Source organism: Gallus gallus, chromosome 1, assembly GCF_016699485.2.
Source record: "Gallus gallus isolate bGalGal1 chromosome 1, bGalGal1.mat.broiler.GRCg7b, whole genome shotgun sequence".
Classification (NCBI taxonomy): domain Eukaryota; kingdom Metazoa; phylum Chordata; class Aves; order Galliformes; family Phasianidae; genus Gallus; species Gallus gallus.
Genome location: NC_052532.1, coordinates 73,174,396 through 73,193,225, shown reverse-complemented (window position 1 = coordinate 73,193,225; position 18,830 = coordinate 73,174,396). Strand labels below are relative to the sequence as shown.

At 37.6% G+C, this 18,830-nt stretch overlaps 1 protein-coding gene and 1 long non-coding RNA gene across 9 annotated transcripts in view; both read right to left on the bottom strand.

Annotated features, from left to right (window-relative positions):
- LOC121106532 overlaps positions 1–13,518 on the bottom strand; it is a 49,189-nt gene extending 35,671 nt beyond the window's left edge. The window contains exon 1 of the long non-coding RNA XR_005845079.2: positions 13,400–13,518. This is a non-coding gene — a long non-coding RNA (uncharacterized LOC121106532). The remainder of the gene's footprint in view (positions 1–13,399) is intronic.
- A 261-nt stretch (positions 13,519–13,779) lies between these two features.
- Positions 13,780–18,830, bottom strand: part of CCDC91 (coiled-coil domain containing 91) — a 205,671-nt gene continuing 200,620 nt past the window's right edge. For all 8 annotated transcript variants that reach the window (XR_005845020.2, XR_003071497.3, XR_005845022.2 and 5 more), the window contains 2 exons: positions 15,225–15,819; positions 13,780–14,420 (listed from right to left, as the gene is read on the bottom strand). The gene's annotated coding sequence lies outside the window, so the exon portion shown is untranslated. The remainder of the gene's footprint in view (positions 14,421–15,224; positions 15,820–18,830) is intronic.

Genomic DNA, 18,830 nt, shown 5'->3' with positions numbered 1-18,830 from the left:
AATCTAATCAACTCTCTCTCCCACCCCTCTCGCTTCACTCCTCCATGCTTGCACTCACCCCCATTCAGGACAGTTGGAAGAAAGATGACACAATTTAATAGCTTCATTTTCAAGGCAACTCTGATACACTGCATGACTTCATTTTCAGAAGGCAAAAAGTCCCATAAATCACACCTACTGAGTGTGCCCATTAGCGCTACAGTCTGACAACTTTATGCCTAATACTCTCCAAACAAGGACCACACATAACTGAGACTTTAAAATTGCCTGTGATTCACAGTGGCTTTTACAACATGCACTCAGCTCAAAAAGACTTAACTTATATGGTTTTTCATCACGTTTAAGCATAGAATACCTCCCTCTAATTCCAGACAGCATATACTAAAAGGACAAAAAAGCAAGTTATGTTCAGCAGAGCACTGTCCCTTGCAGTTCCCTCAGAGAAAAATGTCAATATAATGGAAAAGCAATTGTTTCATTTTGTAAAGAAAGTGGATCCTTATGTCTTTCTAAAATTGGAAAAATGGTGTTCTTTGTGTCACCATGGGGTGGGATAAAGGGGTAAGAAGTGATTTTTTTCTGGGTTAGATGTATATCTGCACAAATCCAAGGGAGCTGCTAAAGCTGCACTCTTTTCTTGGGAGTCTCAGTGTTACAAAGACAAATTCTGCCTCCAAAAATGTTTGCACTATCAGGCCCTTGAGCACTGCACTGTAATGATCCCATTTGTGTAAAATATGAATGTATGCATAATCACACTGACAAGATACAGTGGAGAGCTAGCACCAGAGAGGAGTGAATCTTAGTTCAAGAGCTGGCTGATGTTCTTCACAGAGTCAGATAAACAGCTGGTATTAAGTGATGTATATTCAAAAATATCCTAGACTATCTGCCCCATGGAGACTGGAGCCTTAGATGCAGAGGCTGCCACTGCAGGCTTCTGCATGAACAATGGACGCAGAAGGGGCTTGGCAGTGGATCCAAATATTTTCATGTGCTTTAGACCAGGGGTCCTATTGCTTCCCTCCAACAGTGTGACACGCATCACTATATTTGACTGAGAATCAGTTATTCCTTCACACAATAGCTTTTTTTCCCTGCCCTCCCTACGGCTACAAATGCAATGGAGGGAGTAAATCTTACACACTGTCTAATGGACTTTCCTGCATTTTGAAGGCAAAACCAAGGGGGTTTATATAATCAGGCTGACAGGCAAACTAACTGAAATTACAATGGTACATTAGAATACATTCCTTGAGTATTCAAACCGCAGTGAAAAAAAATCCCTTCCACTAAACTAAGGGGGGCTAACTAAAATTCACAGAAGCTGAGAAGCACAGTAAGGTCTGATTGAAAGCGTGCCCTTATTTCACCCCCGAGGAAAAGATGAGAACCAATATAAAGAGAGCAATGTACAGACAATATTGGCTACTTTTTGTGGGCCCCATATGAACAGCAGAAATGTTAAGCCTCACAAACCAAATATGAGGCTTGTGAACATATCATCTCTCCTGCTCCCTAGGTGGGGTCTCATGAGAGCAGAGTAGAGGGGCAGAATCACCTCCCTTGACCTTCTGGTCACGCTTTTCTTGATGCAACCCAGGATGCGGTTGGCCTTCTGGGCTGCAAGTGTACATTGCTGGCTCATGCTGAATCTTTCATCAACCAACACTCTCAAATCCCTCTCCTCAGGGCTGCTCTCAAGTCATGCTCTACCCTACCTGTATCTGTACTTGGGATTGCCCTCACCCAGGTACAGGACCTTGTACCTGGCCTTGTTAAACTTGAGGAGGTTGGCATGGCCCCACCTCTTGAGCCTGTCCCTCTGGATAGCATCCCTTCCCTCTAGCATGTCAAATGCACCACTCAGTTTGGTGTCATGTGCAAACTAGCTGAGGATGCACTTGATCCCACTGTCCATGTTGCCTACAAAGATGTTAAATAACACCAGTCCCAACACCAATTCTTGAGGAACACCACTCATCACTGGTCTCCACCAGTTGACTGCAACTCTCTAATTGTGACTATCCAGCCAGTTCCTTATCCATCATATGGCCCATCCATCCATTTTTCTTCAATTTGGTGACCAGGATGTGATGTGGGACAGTGTCAAATACTTTGTACAAGTCCAGGTAGATGACGTCAATTATTCTTCCTTTGTCCACTGATGCTGTAACTCCATTATAAAAGGCTACCAAGTTTGTCAGGAGTGACTTACCCTTGGTGAAGCCATGCTGGTTACCACCAATCATCTCATCTTTATTTTCCACGTGCCTTAGTAGGGCCTTCAGGAGGATGTGCTTCATGATCTTGCCAGGAATAGAGGTAAGACAGACTGGCCTGTAGTTCCCTGGATCTTCTTTTTTTTCCTTCTTGAAAATGGGGGTTATGTTTCCCCTTTTACTGTCAGTGGGAACTTCACCAGACTGCTATAGCTTTTCAAATATGATGAATAGCTGCTTTGCAAATTCACCCACCATTTCTCTCAGAAACCATGGATGGATCTCACTGAGTCCCATGTACATGTGCACCTTCAGGTTCTGTAGGTGGTTGTGAACCTGATCTTCATTTATACCAGGCAGATCTTCCTTCTCCAAGTTCTTACCATTTCTATCTGCAACTTGGGTGGTGCAGATAGAGCCCTTGCCAGTGAAGACTGATACAAGGAAGTAATTGAACAGCTCAGCCTCATCTATATCCCTTGTAACCAGGTCTCCAGTTCCCCTCAAGAGAGGGCCCACATCCTCCCTGACTTTCTTTTTATCAGTAATATACCTGTAGAATGTCTTCTTATTCCTCCTTATGTCCCTGGCTAGATTTAATTCTATCTGGGTTTTAGTTTTCCTTGCCTGATCCCTGGCTGCTCCAACAGCTTCTCTGCAATCCTCCCAAGTAATTCATTCCTGAATGCACTCCCTATAGACTTTCCTTCTGCGCAGTGTACTGTTTTATGATGCAGTGTTCCAAATGATCTAGACTCAAATATACACTTTAAATCATCATGAAATATCTTATAGTCTGTCTAAGCTGATTTTGACTCCTTATCTCCTTATCCCCTCCCTAGCTACTACTATTTAAAAGACACTTCTACTGAAAGTTAGCTTCTAAGCCTCAAAAGCTGATTAGCACTAGTGGAATGTATTTTCTTCTATAATACTATTTTCTGGAGGGGAAGCAACTTGCCATAAAAATGGGAACAGCTACAAAATCTTGCAGATTTTGAAGATGGGAAATAGAAGTTTCTTTGTAAAAAAAGGAACAAACTAAATTTGAAAAGCAATGCTTCACATACTTTATGGGTTGGCATGAACCTACAGGCTGATGGTTTGGGACACTAAACTATGAGTGCACCGCATGAAAGACAAATCAAATTTCTGACACTGCAGCATAATGGCTAGGGCTATTCAAATATTCCATCTGCTTCCCTCTTTTTTTTTTTTTTTTAATAAAAAATGAGTACATGTAAAAAACTTTTTTTTTCCCCATCAGTGCAAGATAGGGTATTGTTTAGCTGTTAGACAACAGAGATGGGCAACCTTAGCACACATGGAATAAATAGTGAAGAAAATGGTACAGACACATCCCAAGTGTACAGAGATCTACAGTCTAGACCTACAGTCAGTTCTGCTACATCAAACATGTAAGCTAACTTCCAGGTTTAGAAAATCTGTAAAAGAGAAAGGATTTATTCAGTTTACATAGTAACAAGTAACAAGAGACGAAGAGAAGTGTATATGATATCACAGATGCTACTGAAAGGGAAAATAGTCACATTCAGGGAAGTTAAAAAATATGTATATGAGTAACAACCCTGTTACTATTATTTATTGATAAAATAGTTAATGGTAATATTTTAAAGTAGGAGAGGTGGATAATCAGTGGATTTTCACACATATGGATAATTAAAGACCCAGAAGAAAACACTAAATCATCCTACATGCTGTTATTTGTTAGGCATCACCAAATCCCCTTACACTAAGCCCAAACACTTGAGCTGAAGTATTTCTGTTCCCAGGAGATCAGACTGATTAAGACAAGTGGAGAACAGGTGAGACTGAATGGCCACCATTGCCTGAGGCCCCTGCAACAATAAAGAACCAAGTGCTGAAATTGTATAAAATAGTGTCTAGAGAACTAAGACATGTGATAGGACTGTGTTGGTGGATACTTTCTCTTTAAATATTTGGCCTTCAAAAATGTTCAAGTAAAGTGAGCTGGAAAAAGCTGAATTTATATGTATTATAAATTCATTCTTTACTGAAAACTCAGAGATTACTAGGATTTAAGGAGAGTTTTCAACATAAACATATTCATTAGAGATTTGATGCTGACAATTTTTTGACTGTTTTATCCATAACTTCTGGAAAACAAGAATCCATAATTTAAGAAAAATTTGCTTAACGATGCTTCCAGCTCCACTTCCTACCACTGTTCTTTGAGTATGTTTTTGTATGGGAAATGCTGAGTCATGGCCACTGATTGATCACCTGAGGCAAGGACTAGGTCAGCTGTGGGAGCACAGGTGAAGGCAATTCACCTGTGTAACTGGAAGGGGGTGGAGCCTGGAGACCTATACCCCATTTAAGGGCTGACTACCACTGAGGTAGGATTTTTTTCTGGAGATCTATCCTTTGTGGAGTTCTTTATTGCAAGTCTAGATCCTTAGATATGGATAAGCATTTCTTCTTTGTCTCTTTTCCACTATGATAATCTTTCCAACTATAACACCTGTAAAATACTGTCCTAACTGTGCTACTCTTCCAGCTGTACATTTGTTGACTGTACAGTTTTCCTCTTCCATTAGCATCATCTTCTATTTTTAACGCTGTCACTTGGAGGTGTGCTCTTTAGTAATCCTTGTATGCAAACTAGGGAAGAAAGAAATATACTATTTAAAACTCAGGAGACACTAAGAAGGGCCAAACTTTTACCACTGAAAAAAAACGTGATTGATAAAACTCAGTGCTTTAGAGAGAACTGACATACTTTATGCAGTGATAGAGACAGCAGTATCTCTTTATATATAACTTACAATCAGTCTCCCAGGATTCTCAACAAGACTGCCTGTGGGGCAAATAATTTTATTTATTTATTTATTTGAAGGACATTTAGTATCATAAAGGAGATGCCTGTACGTATATCTCAATTTGTTCTCTGTAAGTGTCTTACAATTGGTATGCAAGTAGATCTAAAGTTGTCTAGTTCCCTTAAAAGCTCTGTTCAATCTGTACTTTTTTCCATAAAGTAGTGGGTATTAGAATCTTAGTTCACCTTTTTTCAGTGACCTAGAGAAGAAGAGGAAAGGCAGCCTCATCAAGCTGCTGGATAGCAGCTGATAAATTCCTCATGCGGAGGGATCTAGAGAAGTTGAAGGAATGTGCCGTCAGAAACCATATGGAATTCAAGAAGAACAATTGCAAATCCTTTTTTCCAGCATGGACTATCCCTATGTAATTGTAATGCCTCAGGATTGACTAGACAGATAGAAGTTCTGCTGAAAAGAACCATGAAGTCATGTGGTACTGATGGACAGAAGGCTGAACAGGAAACAGGATTACATCCCATTCGAAAAGAAGGCTAACAGTATAATGACTGAAACCACCATGAGTGTAGCCATTTAATTAAGGGAAGTGAGTGATTGCTTGGCCACATCTGAAATTCTACACCCATATGTGTCCTGCATTTCCCTACACCATCCCTGAACCTCCCAAACCAGGAAGATTGTTATAAACTTGAGGAAGTTATTTGGAGGCCAGTAAGTTAGTCACAGAGCTGAGACCCATGAGGGCTATAAGGAGAGACTGAGAAAACATGGTGTATTTACTCTGGAGAAAAGAATCTGGGTGCGGTGATGGGGAGACCTAATACCTTCCAGTATCTGCAAGCTATTCAGGGGATAGAACTAAGCCTCTACAGTGGTGCACGGATGAAAAATGTGCAACTATGATAATAAATGGAAAGAAGTAAGGTTTCAGCTGGGCATAATGAGGAAAAAAAAATCAAATAACCATTCAATTTAAATCAATTTAATCAATTAAAAATTGATTAATTAATCTCTGGTACTGTTACCCATGAAGGCTGTGGAATATCTGTTCTTGGAGGATTTCAGGATCCAATTAGACGAAGTTCTAAAAAACCTCATCTGAATTCAGTATTGATTATTGCTTTGAGAAGGTTGAATTAGGTGATCTGAGTCCCTTCCAATTCAAATGGTTCTGGTATTATGTTTTACAACACACAAATAGAACATGCAAAGTCATAATCAGTCTGTATTCATGTGGAGGATGGCAATAGGAACCAATCTCTGTGAAAGAAGATATTTCAACAATTTTCCAACATATTGTGTCAGAATGTTTGACTCAGACTTTCACTTTACAGTCTTCCAGATCTGTTCTGCTTCTTTTTGATTTTGGAAGGAGAGGATCAATCCTGGAATAGAAGGTGGAACTGCACATCTGCTGGATGCATAGCTGTAGCCAGAGGGTCAACTCAAAGTCTTTTCACTCACAGAGATTAAGGAAAGGAAAAAAAAAAAACAAAACTGTTTTGAGGGTGGGGAGAAAAGGGGATCACTCTTTTTTTCTTTTTTTTTCTATAGTTGAGTCATTGCTTAGTCTATGGAAATTAAAGCAATTGCATATAGTAGCTTCCCATATCTCTTTCTCACACAGGTTTTGTATTGCCAAGGTGGGAAAATCAAATTCTAGAAAATAGCAAACCACCACCATCATCCCCTTCCCCTTCTTTGACTGCCACAACTGGTAAGTGTTTACAAGTTATCACTCTTTAGAACCTGGAATGAGGCACAGCTACCTTCTACAGGCAGGCAGCAAAACATTTTAAGTATCAGAGAGTCATGCCAATACAATCTATTGTCTGTAAGACTAAAGGTTATTATTTGCTTGGGGCCAGTTATTTTAAGCCCCTTACTATGGTATTTTGGTATTTTTATATTCTTTATCTTTCCTCTACTTAAACAGATAAACAAACAACCCCAACGCTTAAGATGAGTTTACTATGAAGACTGCCATGAGGGGAACTGGACTGTTAGTGATAGAGCATCATCAGGAATCTGAATGAGTTTCATATGCAATATTACAAATTTGTGGTATTTATCCTAGTGCTAAGATGCAGCTCAAGATGAATACCAACAGCTGTGCCCATGTAGACATAGCAAGAGTAAATGCCTCTCAGAAAGAAAAGGACAACTATGACAAAGTATGTTATTTGCCGTCGACCTGAGGTGAACTGGATCTGATATACTGAATTTTTGCATGCCTTTTTTCCAAGGCAAATAAGCCTAACAAATAACACAAAAATGCCGGTTTCATTGAACAGGCTTTTCCTCCAGTCATACAAGTATGACATTTCTCTTTGAGGATGCTGCTCATCTCAGTCTTGGCTGAGTCCAAGTCCACTTTCAGGAATTCTCCTAGTATTATGCTTGGGGATCAAGGATAGTCCTTTTTCTAATTGATTTTTTTCTGAATTAATTTTTCAAGCTTGATGAAAATTAAATACATATTAATATGTTCATATGCAAAAAATAGAGCAGATGATAGAAAGTAATATTCTTGCCTAATTCATCTGAAACAGGGAGTACAAGTGTTTAACACTCACAAAGACAGCGCAGTGTCTTCAGAGACTGAAGCTCTTCATATTCAAAGATTGCATTAAATAAGCACCACAGATTCCTTACTTCTTCCTCCTTTGTTCCTTATTTCCTGGTAAAGTCTATGTAATTCTATGATTTTTTTTTATAACACATTTTTGTTGTGATTTGAACACTCAGCTTATCAGCAAGTTGTATGTTGATGAAGGGTCATAGTCAATGCAAGTTCAAAGGAAATCTTGGTAAATGCAAGTTGTGTGTGAAACATTTACAGTTGGTCTTATGAGTAAGGAGATTAAATATTCCATTTCATTTAAAACAACATAATTGCTTTCAAACATGCCTTTGTTTAGATAGCAACAACTGATGTACTTTGATCTCACACCTCATAGAATCATAGAGCCATGGAATGGGTTGGAAGGGACCTTAAAAATCATCTAGTTTCAACCCTGCTGCCATGAACAGGGTTGCCGAGCACTAGAACAAGCTGTCCAGGGCCCCATCAAATCTGGCTTTGAACGCCTCCAGGGATGGGACATCCACAACTTCTCTGGGCAACCTGTTCAAGCGCCTCACCACTCAATGAGTGATAAATTTCTGCCTAATATCTAACCTAAATCCCCCCCTTTTTAGTGTGAAACCATTCCCCATTTTCCTATCACTATCAGACTGTGTAAAAAGTCATTTTCTCTCCTGTTTGAAAACTCTCTTTAAGTACTGGAACGTCTTAATGAGATCTCCCTGGAGCATTCTCTTCTCCTGGCTAAACAACCCCAGCTCCCTCAACCTCAGTTCAACTTGCTTGCTCTCAAAGAGTCAGCTCAGTAGCCAGCCTAATCCCAGCACATGTCTGTGAAGGATTAAAAAGAACAATGGTAACTGGAAAAAAAAAAAACCATTTGTAGTAAATGGCTATCAGAATTGGAAAAGATCCAAATACTTGCCAGCCTGGTGGTCTCTTCTACTCAGTCATATCAGTGGGACTAAACTCTGCATCTGACCTCCATAGGTAACAGACTTCTTAATTTCCATTTTGTTTTAAGAGGAGGAAAAAAAATTCTTCCCCTCCTCATGCAAAATCATGATACTTCTGTCATGTCAGTAGCATCATATTCATAAATATACCACCGTGCCTGGTGTTTTCCATTGAAACTGGCAAAAGTACTTAGGAAAAAAAGTGAAATGAAAATTTCAGGAATTTCCAACTGGTCTTAGCAAGTTGTGAAAGAAGAGTGATGACTGCTATCAATATAGACTTATGCGCTGCCTGGTTCTTCTGTTTTATGAAACAGCTTAGCCATAGAGAATACCTACTTCATTGCCTCATTGGCCTGGTCTTGGCCATGGTCTTAATATTTCTGAGGATGTTATTCATAAATGTTCGTTTAATCAAGCTCAGGCACAGAATTTTACTGTACAGGCCAAACTAATTGCCAGGATACAAGAGATGCCAAACCCTAGAAGGTGAAGCTAAAATCTGTGTGTCCTGGCTCAGGGAGCCACTATGTTTCAAACTTGAAATAAAATTGAGTTTTTACATTTCATAAACAGTTGTTTTTTCCAATCCAACAACTAGAACTCTGTGCTTCTCAAAGATTTTACACTACAAATAAGTACATATCCTTTATTTTTAATTAAAAAAAAAAACAAAAAGCCACCACCAACAACAAAAATAACAACCAACAAAAACCCTTCTCTTTTTAAAGGATTACGCTTTTTATTATTAATGTTTTTATTTTAAAAGAGAAAGGACTAAATATCTATTCCAAAATTATCACTGGCTAGTGTGCATGGTTACCACAACAAAACAGAGAGTAGTTTTCTGGGTGAAATGGTATTACCTTGGGTGCCAAGACTCACATGGAAGGTATGTCAAGGACTGCAAAGATTTTTATGCTTTTCTAGACATCACAAACAGGAATGCTATATCACTCAACTGGGCAAATGGAAGGGTCCGCATTGATTATACACTTGTATTGGAAAAAAAGAGAGATGAATGACTTCTTTTATTCTTTTTTGATGAAGAGGGAAGTGGAGGCTGAGGGGAGACCTTATTGCTCTCTTCAAATATCTGAAAGGTGATTGCAGTGAGAGTAGGATTGTTCTCTTCTCACAGGTGACAGGATGAGGGGAAATGGCCTCAAGTTGCATCAGAGAAGATTTAGGTTGAATATCAGGAAAAACTTCTTTACATAAAGGGTTGTTAAGCACTGGAATAAGCTCCCCAGGGAGATGGTTGAGTCACCATCCCTGGATGTGTTTAAAAACCATTTGGATGTGGTGCTCAGGGACATGATTTAGCGGAGGGTTGTTAGAGTTAGGGTAGTATGGTTAGGTTGTAATTGGACTTGATGATCTTTAAGATCTCTTCCAATCTGAGCAATTCTATGATTCTATGATTCCTAATATAGGAAATGTTACTCTTTGGCCATGGAAGTAAACATATATTTGAGCTTACTATGCAAATTGCAATAAACTCAAATAGTCAGTTTCCTAATTTCCACATTTCAAGATGCCTGAGGACAGTTTACAAAATCTTCATCTCTGTTTTAATTCAAAACATTTGTGAGTGCATTCAATAAGCTATTACTGGAGTAGTATATGAAATGCATGCATCTTTAAATATCTAATTAGCAGCAGCGCACACTACAAACTGCACATCTGTGTCAAAAATTGAAACATTGTTGATTTTGACTATACAGTTGAAGATTTGGAAGGCAGTTCAAAATACAAATTATAGTAAGAAGAAAGCATTTTCTACAAGGATTCTTCTAAGAAAGCTCTAACATTCAGTAAAAGCATACGAGTGAACTGAAATGCACTTTTTGAGTTAAATGATTAGCTATATGAAAGATGACTTTGCGTTATTCACTTAGTTCTATAAATCTAAATAAATTCATTATACTAATGGATAAATACGAAAAATACTGGCTTGAGATTGTGGATAAGTTTTCAGACTGTCAGTACTTGTCCAAATTATCAGGAACATTGGAGCATGGAAAAGCTGGGTGGGGAACTGCATGAAATCAGAAAAGAAAAAAGGAAATCTCATGAGAAAAGAGCTAGAAGGATCACCACACATGTTTTTTGGCAGTTTCTCAACCCAGAAGCACACAATAAATGAAAAACAGCAATAACCAATTCCAGATAGTGTTGAGAATTAACTGAAGCTCCATGAACGAGACATTTTCTGGGACCCAACACATAGAGAGGGCTTGTGGAATGCCAGCCTCCACCCAGCTGCTCACAAAATTCTACAGGCGCAGTGCTTACTGCTGAGTCATGCTGACAGACAGACCTTATTGATTCCAAGCAAGATACAAAAGGATTTGGAGTGTGTTGTTAGAAGAGAGGAAGCCTGCGTCGCTAGGAGAGTATTCCCCCAGAGAAGGGCTGGGATAGAAGTACTGTCTTAGCTATAATTACTATATTATATTGATATAATTATTGAAAGAATAAATCAGAAAAGCTGAATGAAAGGATGCATGCTATCTTCAAGAGTCCATTGTGCAATACACAAATTTGGAAGATTCTTGCTCAAGAATAGCCGTTTTCGCTTCCATTTGTAGCTCCTGGAACCAGGACACACTATCGAAGGACACGAATTCGGACCCATGCACCAAAAGAGTAGCTATCATTTAAAATGCCCCCACAGTCTTTGGTTTAGGGTGAGTGGAAACACAAACTCAGCAGAAGGAACTATGTTTTGCTTTGCTGGAGTGGATCATAGTTTGCCAGCAAGTGACTGCATAATATGAAGCATCATATTGTAGCCATAACATAACATGCTACACTGATGTCATGGCTACAAAGAAAATTACAAACTTGCTCTTGAAAAGACACAGGCTTCCAAAATCTCCTCTCAGAGACACCTGAACAGAGGAAGCAAGAAACTTGATTACAAAACGTGGTGTTTTTTTTTTTTTGTTGTTGTTGTTGTTTTTGTGTTTTTTTTTTGACAAGTAGCCATGTATTGAAGTTATGTCAGCTTTGATGATGATTTTCACAGGTTATGTAATAGAATTTCTATCCAGAATAAGTAAGTGAGCAAAAACAGTCTGTATTTAGGAGACACAAGTCCATATTCAGGATTTATTTTCAGGCAGGGACTTAATGCCAGCTTTTCAGTGTCAGTCAGGATCCTCCAAATTAAAAGTGAGTAGGGAATCAATTGTGCTATCCTGTGACTGGTATGAAGTAATACTCTCCAGCAGGCTACAGAGCCCTCCTCTCAGATATAATGATTTCTATATTTACTTAGGTATCACCAAGTAATAAAATAAAACAAAATACAATAAAAAGTATATAATAATAAAAAGTAAAGATTTTCAGTGTCTTCCAATATGAATCTAAATCAAATGCCAAAACGACCACTAATTTTTCAGAATCATTACTTGTCAAACAATTCTGTTACAAGATAAACTCTGCTGCTTCTGTCCAGGACAGAAAGATGTAAAGGTCCAGGTTCTATTCTGCCAGAGGGTAGGCTGCTTGAGTTCGGGGCTGAACTGGTGACAACACGGCTAAGGGTGGACCCCTTTTCCAGGTGAAACATGGGAGCAGCTCCCATAAAGCCTTGCTGGCAAACAGCAAAGAGAGTCAATTCTTTTCCCATGAAAGATGCTTTTAAGCTGAAACATCAATACCTGGACAATGCCCAAACTATTGCTTCAGCTTAGAAATATTTTATTCCAAACTCGTGTTTAGACATCCAGCTTGTTATTCTACATAACAGGCATTTGTATAAGTCTGAGGTGATTTCATATACCTCTTCTGTTCTCCATACTGACTTGGGAAAAAAACAATGACACTGATGTTTTGTCCATCAGTATAACTAATGAGTTGATTCATTTTTTATAATGAATTGTCACAGCTGGTGTCATTTCAAACAAAGTTTTATTTATCATTTTGGAACTCAAGTAAATCAGATTGAAGAATCTGTTCCACACAGGACATCTCTTGTCCTCTAGGCGTATAGCACTGATGTGTCTATGGCAGTACTCACAAGCACAGACGTGACTGTTTCCCAAGGAAAAACTTACAGATCTTTCTACCCCACCACCAAGCCATGATGTTCACTATTCTGTTTTCCTTGAGGTAAGACAGGTACATTTCCTTCAAATAAATCTAATTGAAGGGAAAAGGGTATTTTGCCCCTTGGGATAGGTAGGGCCACACAAATATTCAATTTTGATTCAATAAAGAAGTCATATAGAGTAAAAACAATTGGGGAAAATAATAGAAATAATAACACTTTTGTTTTTTACACTGTATTACAGCCAATCACAGAAAAAAAGACAATGTGTTATAAAAGAAGTACAAGTTACAGCAATTTAGTACTTCAGCCAGTTGCATATGTGGTTATTTATACATGAAGATGGGTATAATTATTCCTTTGATAGGCTCAAAGTAAAATTATTTCAAATATTGTAAACTTTCAATGGGAAAAGACGCAGGTAAACTGGATTTGGAGAGTAAAAAGCAGAGATGAAAGGAGTTTACAAAGTGACAGACAAAAAGAAGATGACTTATGAAAAATATAGGGAAGATGAATCCAAAGAAGAGACAAAGGGAACAAAGGTGTGGGAGATACAGCTTAAAAATAAATTTAAGAGGGAAGCAGAATATGGAGATACGAAAAACCAAATCAAAACAACAAACAAACAAACAAACAAACAAACAAAACACAGAGAAAATAGATCAGTGTTTTTGTCATCCTGATGGTCAGAGCTAATTGTCTTGATGTTAGGAATCCTCATCTTAATTTTACATGAGTCACATGCTTACCTTTTGTATTTATCTGTGTACAGCAGTGGCATAGTAGCATTTCATGATCCAAATTTTGGAAGATGCTTGAAAACCTCCAAATTTGGCTGAAGTCTAGGTATCTTCTGTTTGCCAGAGTCACCCTGCAATATAGACAAACCTGATTAGAAAATAGAAAAGAATATGTGTACTAAATTAATTTGCTTTCTCAGTATTTCTAAGCTAGGTGAAAAGGGGAGAGTAGGTGAGGAAATGCTTGGAACAAGGATAAATAAATTATACTTTTTCTGTCATTCAAGTACACTATGGTCTGAAATCAAAGGAGCATTTCTCATTTTTACCATCTTCCCCAAATTGATAGGCATTTTAGTGTTAAGTGTCCTGTAAGCTGTTTATTTGTCAAAAAAAAAAAAAAGAACTTTTTCATAGAAAGTTTAGGAAAAGAAGATTTCTCTGATTAATGGTAAAGTTTCTAGACAGGACTAACTTCATGCTATAGCACAGTACCTCTTTGTTTAGATAGATGACATGTGGGCAGGCTCATTTTCTGATGGGGAATTAACTTGTTATCCTCAAACAAGCAGACTGAGAAAGATCCTCTCCATTCAGGATTATGATGATCTGTCATGCAGACATCTGCCATGCAGAAGCTTTTAGAGTGGAATCAGTATTTCATCTGAAATCTACTTCCTGGTAGTACATTTTTGTGCTCTCACATGTAAACAAAAAAATATATATATTTTGTCCCTCCTAGGAATACTTAGGAAATCTGAAGCATCTTTCCAGGGCAGAAATACCACTTTCTACTTAGTACTTACATTTACTCCTTTCATTACTTTTTCTCACTTTGTTTTGAAACTGGAATATTTTGATACGACCTGTATTGATATGACCTCTCCAGACTCGATGACCAAGGCTGATTTGCCCTCCTTCACTGCCAGTTGCTGCATCTGGTTGAGTTTTGTACTTCTGCCAAATGCCAGGTCAAAGCCGAAAAACACTGTTCTTTCTTCCTTGAGTGGAATAGAGTCAATTACTAGTTCTGCAGAATAACAGGAAATCAACAGAATTTCTTACAGTTATAAGTAGTAATAATTTCACCATTTGAGAAAGCTTTTAGAGTCATGGCAGTCCAAATGCAAGATTTCTGATGTGAATTCAACAGGTATTCACTGGTTTTGTTTAAATTAAAATCTGTAAAATTTTGACATCACTAGGTCTGGACATGAGAAAAGCTAAATTACTCATATTTTCAAAATATAGGAAGATCAAATGAATTTCAGGTTGTCACGGAAGCAAATTGTTGTGCCAATAGTACTGATGTAGTTGCAGATAATTAACCTTAATAACCCTGATATACTGTTAAAATATTATGTTACCTATGATGCTTGCAGTGCATAAGATTGACAATTTTGCTCACACTGGGCCGTGTGATTTGATAGTAAAACATATTTCACTAGTTAAGTGGACACAGTAATTTCATTGTGTAGCTTGATAGCATTTTAGCAGCTGTGCTCAGTCTAACATCCCATATTTTAACAACCCTGCATCTGGACAAAATGAGCTCTATGTGCTGAGGCAGAATACTCAATTAATGGTAGCTTAATTTTATATTATTTTTATATTTTTCCAACAAATACACAGTACTCATAACCTACTTTGTCTTCTTAAATAGGTTGGCAGAATGAGGAGGAAAACAAATTTTTCAAGTTCTGAGTATTGTCCTGAAAAGCCTGACAATAAAATCCTTCTTTCTTCAATATGAAAAACGTATTTCAATAATAGTGGGATAATGACAAAAGAACAAAAAAAGCCACCAAATTCCCAGCTTAGTCCAACAACTTACCTAATGCAACTCTGCCTGAAGATCTAATTCTTTTCCTTTTTCTCCCAGTTGAATAATGTTGCATTTCAAATGCTGGCATGTCATTCTTCATCCCATTTTTTGTTTGTTTGTTTGTTTATGCAGAATTAGAGCATAACTACTATGTGAAATAAAGAGATTTAAGATAAAAGAATTTAAGCTACTTCTTCAGTACTTCATTTTCCTTCTTTTCTTTAGAGTGGAGGGTCCAGTAATAAAAAAGCAAGCTTGGGATTCAGATCTCATTCCTGATACTTAAGACTTTAGACAAAAGATGGAGCACCTACCTGATTTTAGTTGAGTATTTTAGGTTCTGGTTCTCAGTTTATGTTTTTCACTGCTTTCTAAAGAGTTCTGAACAGCAACTGAGACTCCGCTTTCTGATGTATTCTGTAGTTTGACCTGAGGTTATTTACATTCTAGGTCACACTCATCTCTCCACCTAAGGACACTTACTATGACTATTTCCTTCTTTTCTTCTTTCAACATCAGCAGTTCAGAGCCCCTCCTGGTGAGTGCCAAGGTAACTTATTCCTTCTGATGGCCATGGTACAATTGTCAGTTTTAACATTCTTGCCTGCAAAACAACAAAACTGATCTATGTCTCAATGAGAGGAGCATCAGCCTTGTCTTCAAGAGTCTGTCAATCCTTTCATGCATTTTAACAAACTCCTGAGAGAGTTCTGACGGATTTGTAAATAATACGGTCTCAGAAATGGACTTACTTAGGACTTTGTATTAGAATTTACATTATTTACACACTACAGGTTTCATGGCTTTATGGTAAACTCTTGTTTAAAAGGCTTCAAGGTTTGAAATCAACTTAGAATATGGGAAGTTAAAAGTATTAGAAAGATTTTAGTACAAGCCTTGTCTCTGACAGAGAGGTTCTATCTGCTACTCACTGTTCGATTCTAAATGAATACAGCCAACAGCTGGCTGCTTTTTAGGTGAAATGTTGATAAGAACAAAGCATATTTTTTACTGTACTCTGGAATAAATATTGAATATGTCTTGCTTTTGTCTACGTTTGCACTGAAATTCTCTTGTGTTGCTTGTAGAATTAGGCAAAATTGAGAAATAATAAATAATGGTGAAAAACCATGAAATGCATCCAGGAAACAAACAGTAAAGCAATACTCACACTATTTTCATTTTGATCTTTCTTGGGAAGGTAGCACATAGTATTGTAGTCTACCACTTCCATGAATTTATTTGAGGAAAGGTCACTAAGTCTCTAGAACTTAGTGTTTTATAGCTTTTCCTATAGAAACATTTGGGGTTAGAGTACTAAGACTTGTCTTCAGAATCCAAATCTTATTTGGGTCTTATACCTCCCTGCTCCCAAAACTCTCGAAGCTCTAATACAGAATACAGCTCTTCATGGAATATTTTCAGTGATAATCTACAATTATAGATTATTTACAGGAAGAGGAAAAATGTGTGTTTTAAAGTCTTAAGCCTAAATTTTGACATAAAACAGTTTCATTTATGGAAGGAAAGTAGTCAGTTATTTTGACATAAATTATCATATGACACCATAATAACATAAAATGGACATCATCCTGAAATGAAATACACTGTACCCCAGAAATAGAATAATTATTTGAAAGAGAGACTTCTAAACCAGAGTGGCTCAAAACAAAAAACAAAAAACAAACAAACAAACAAAAAAAAAAACAACACTTTTTTCTGCTGTTGTTATTCCAGCCAATGTCCTATGAAGATACGAACTTCCATAAGAAAGAACAATGTCCTTAGTATGCAGTATAGTCAAAGATCTTTATTTCAGACTTGGACTGATTCCTTGTTGTGTTACAGCTGTGTGACTGTGAAGTCTGAGCCTGAATGGTCTAAAAGTAATAAAACAGATTGACAAAAATCTCTGAAATGAAACCTTTCTGGGGTAAGAACTTTCTAATTGTTTAATGTTGCACAATAGTGGGGAACACGGGCATTCAGATCAGAATAAGAGAATGGTAATCTAGATCTGAAATAAGTAATATTTATGCAGGTAAAAGAATTTGCATTGGGAGTGGTGTTGCCTTTTTTTTTTTTTTTTTTTTTTTCTTTCACATGACTATCACTGTGAACACAACTTGCAGCTAGGAATGTTCTCGATAAATTTTAAGACACTGTAAGAGAGTATTCATAAGAAGTAAACTCTTAATTCAGAGATGCCAAATGAATTCAAGATGAATTCAGATTTCTCATTTGGCATAGATCTCTAAGCTATATAATGTCATGTGACATACGCACTCAGATAAAACTGAACAACATAGATTGTGATTTATCAGGGAGTAACTATCTAACCATTTATGGTTGTGGCTTTATAGGCTAACAAAGCATCAAAGAACATTCAGTTTCTCATGGATGTACTACAAACATTAAGAGAGAATAAACTAGTTTATGAGACATTGTTCACAAAAGAATAATAAAACAGTTTACAGAAAGATGTTGTTTAAGAAAAAGAAGTAGTTTTGTGCTGAGTGAAACAAAGAAAGCCCTGTTTCCTGCAGCCTTGTGTCACGGTTGAATTCCTTTGAAAAGGGAGGAGTTCATTTTGCATCTACCGCTAGTTTCTGTCTATGCTCAACACAAGATTTTTTAGTGAAATTAAAAGAGCACTGGGAAAGTAGTGAGGGAAAACAAATTTGTGCTTTTGAAGCTGGACTACAATGCACCCATGAATAGTTCAAAATGTAGGAGAGACCTTGTTTGGGTGACATTCTTTCAATGGAAGCTTAGGGCCAAGGTAGACTTTAGCTGCCTCCATTTGCTTGATACAGTGTTTATTTGTGCTGACACACAGTAATACACGAACCCCCCATATATTAGTTAAATTTCTTTTTGAGAAGTGCCACTCATTCTGAGGAGCTGAACCAAGGTGTAAAAAAATGCGCATTTTAGATAAATTTATGAAGCTGAACTCTGAGCTGGCAAGACCTAAAGTCTGGGAATTAGATATAACTGCTCTTGGGAGTAAGAGAGTGTTGATTTTCTGTTGGGTATTTCTAAGCATGTTCCAGGCAATAGAGTCTGTCATAATTATTCATTAGGTTGGTTGCTTCTTGGGAGGGAAGTTAATCCCTCCAAATTCTCTCTCTTCCTTTCATCATCCTGTAGAGCTCTCTTCACTCAGCCAGAATGCTCTGCTTAGGTGTTACCAGAGGAGAAGTCATGGTATTCACATACTTTTCTGTAAAAGCATAGGTAAGAGCAGGCATGATTTAAAGGTTGCAGTGTTATAGTTCTGGAGTGGGAGAGGTGTGATGGAGCTTTTTTTTCTCCTGGAGGTGATTAGAATATTTTCTACCACCTAACAGAGTCATGCTGGCTATCCTTGTCAGACAGGTTCCATTTTCTTTATTATTTGTTTCCATGGTATTTATAAGGCCATCAGAGGCCTGCTAGCTAGAAAGAAAACTTAAATCACTGTGAATACTCTTAATTCTGGAAATAAATCAAAATCAGGCTTTCAGAAAAATAATACTAATAATGGCTGGAGCAACCACTGCCAGATTCCTTAAGTTGCCTAAGCCTCAATATCTTTAGTATTTCAGTGTATATTTTGACCTCTGGAGGCTC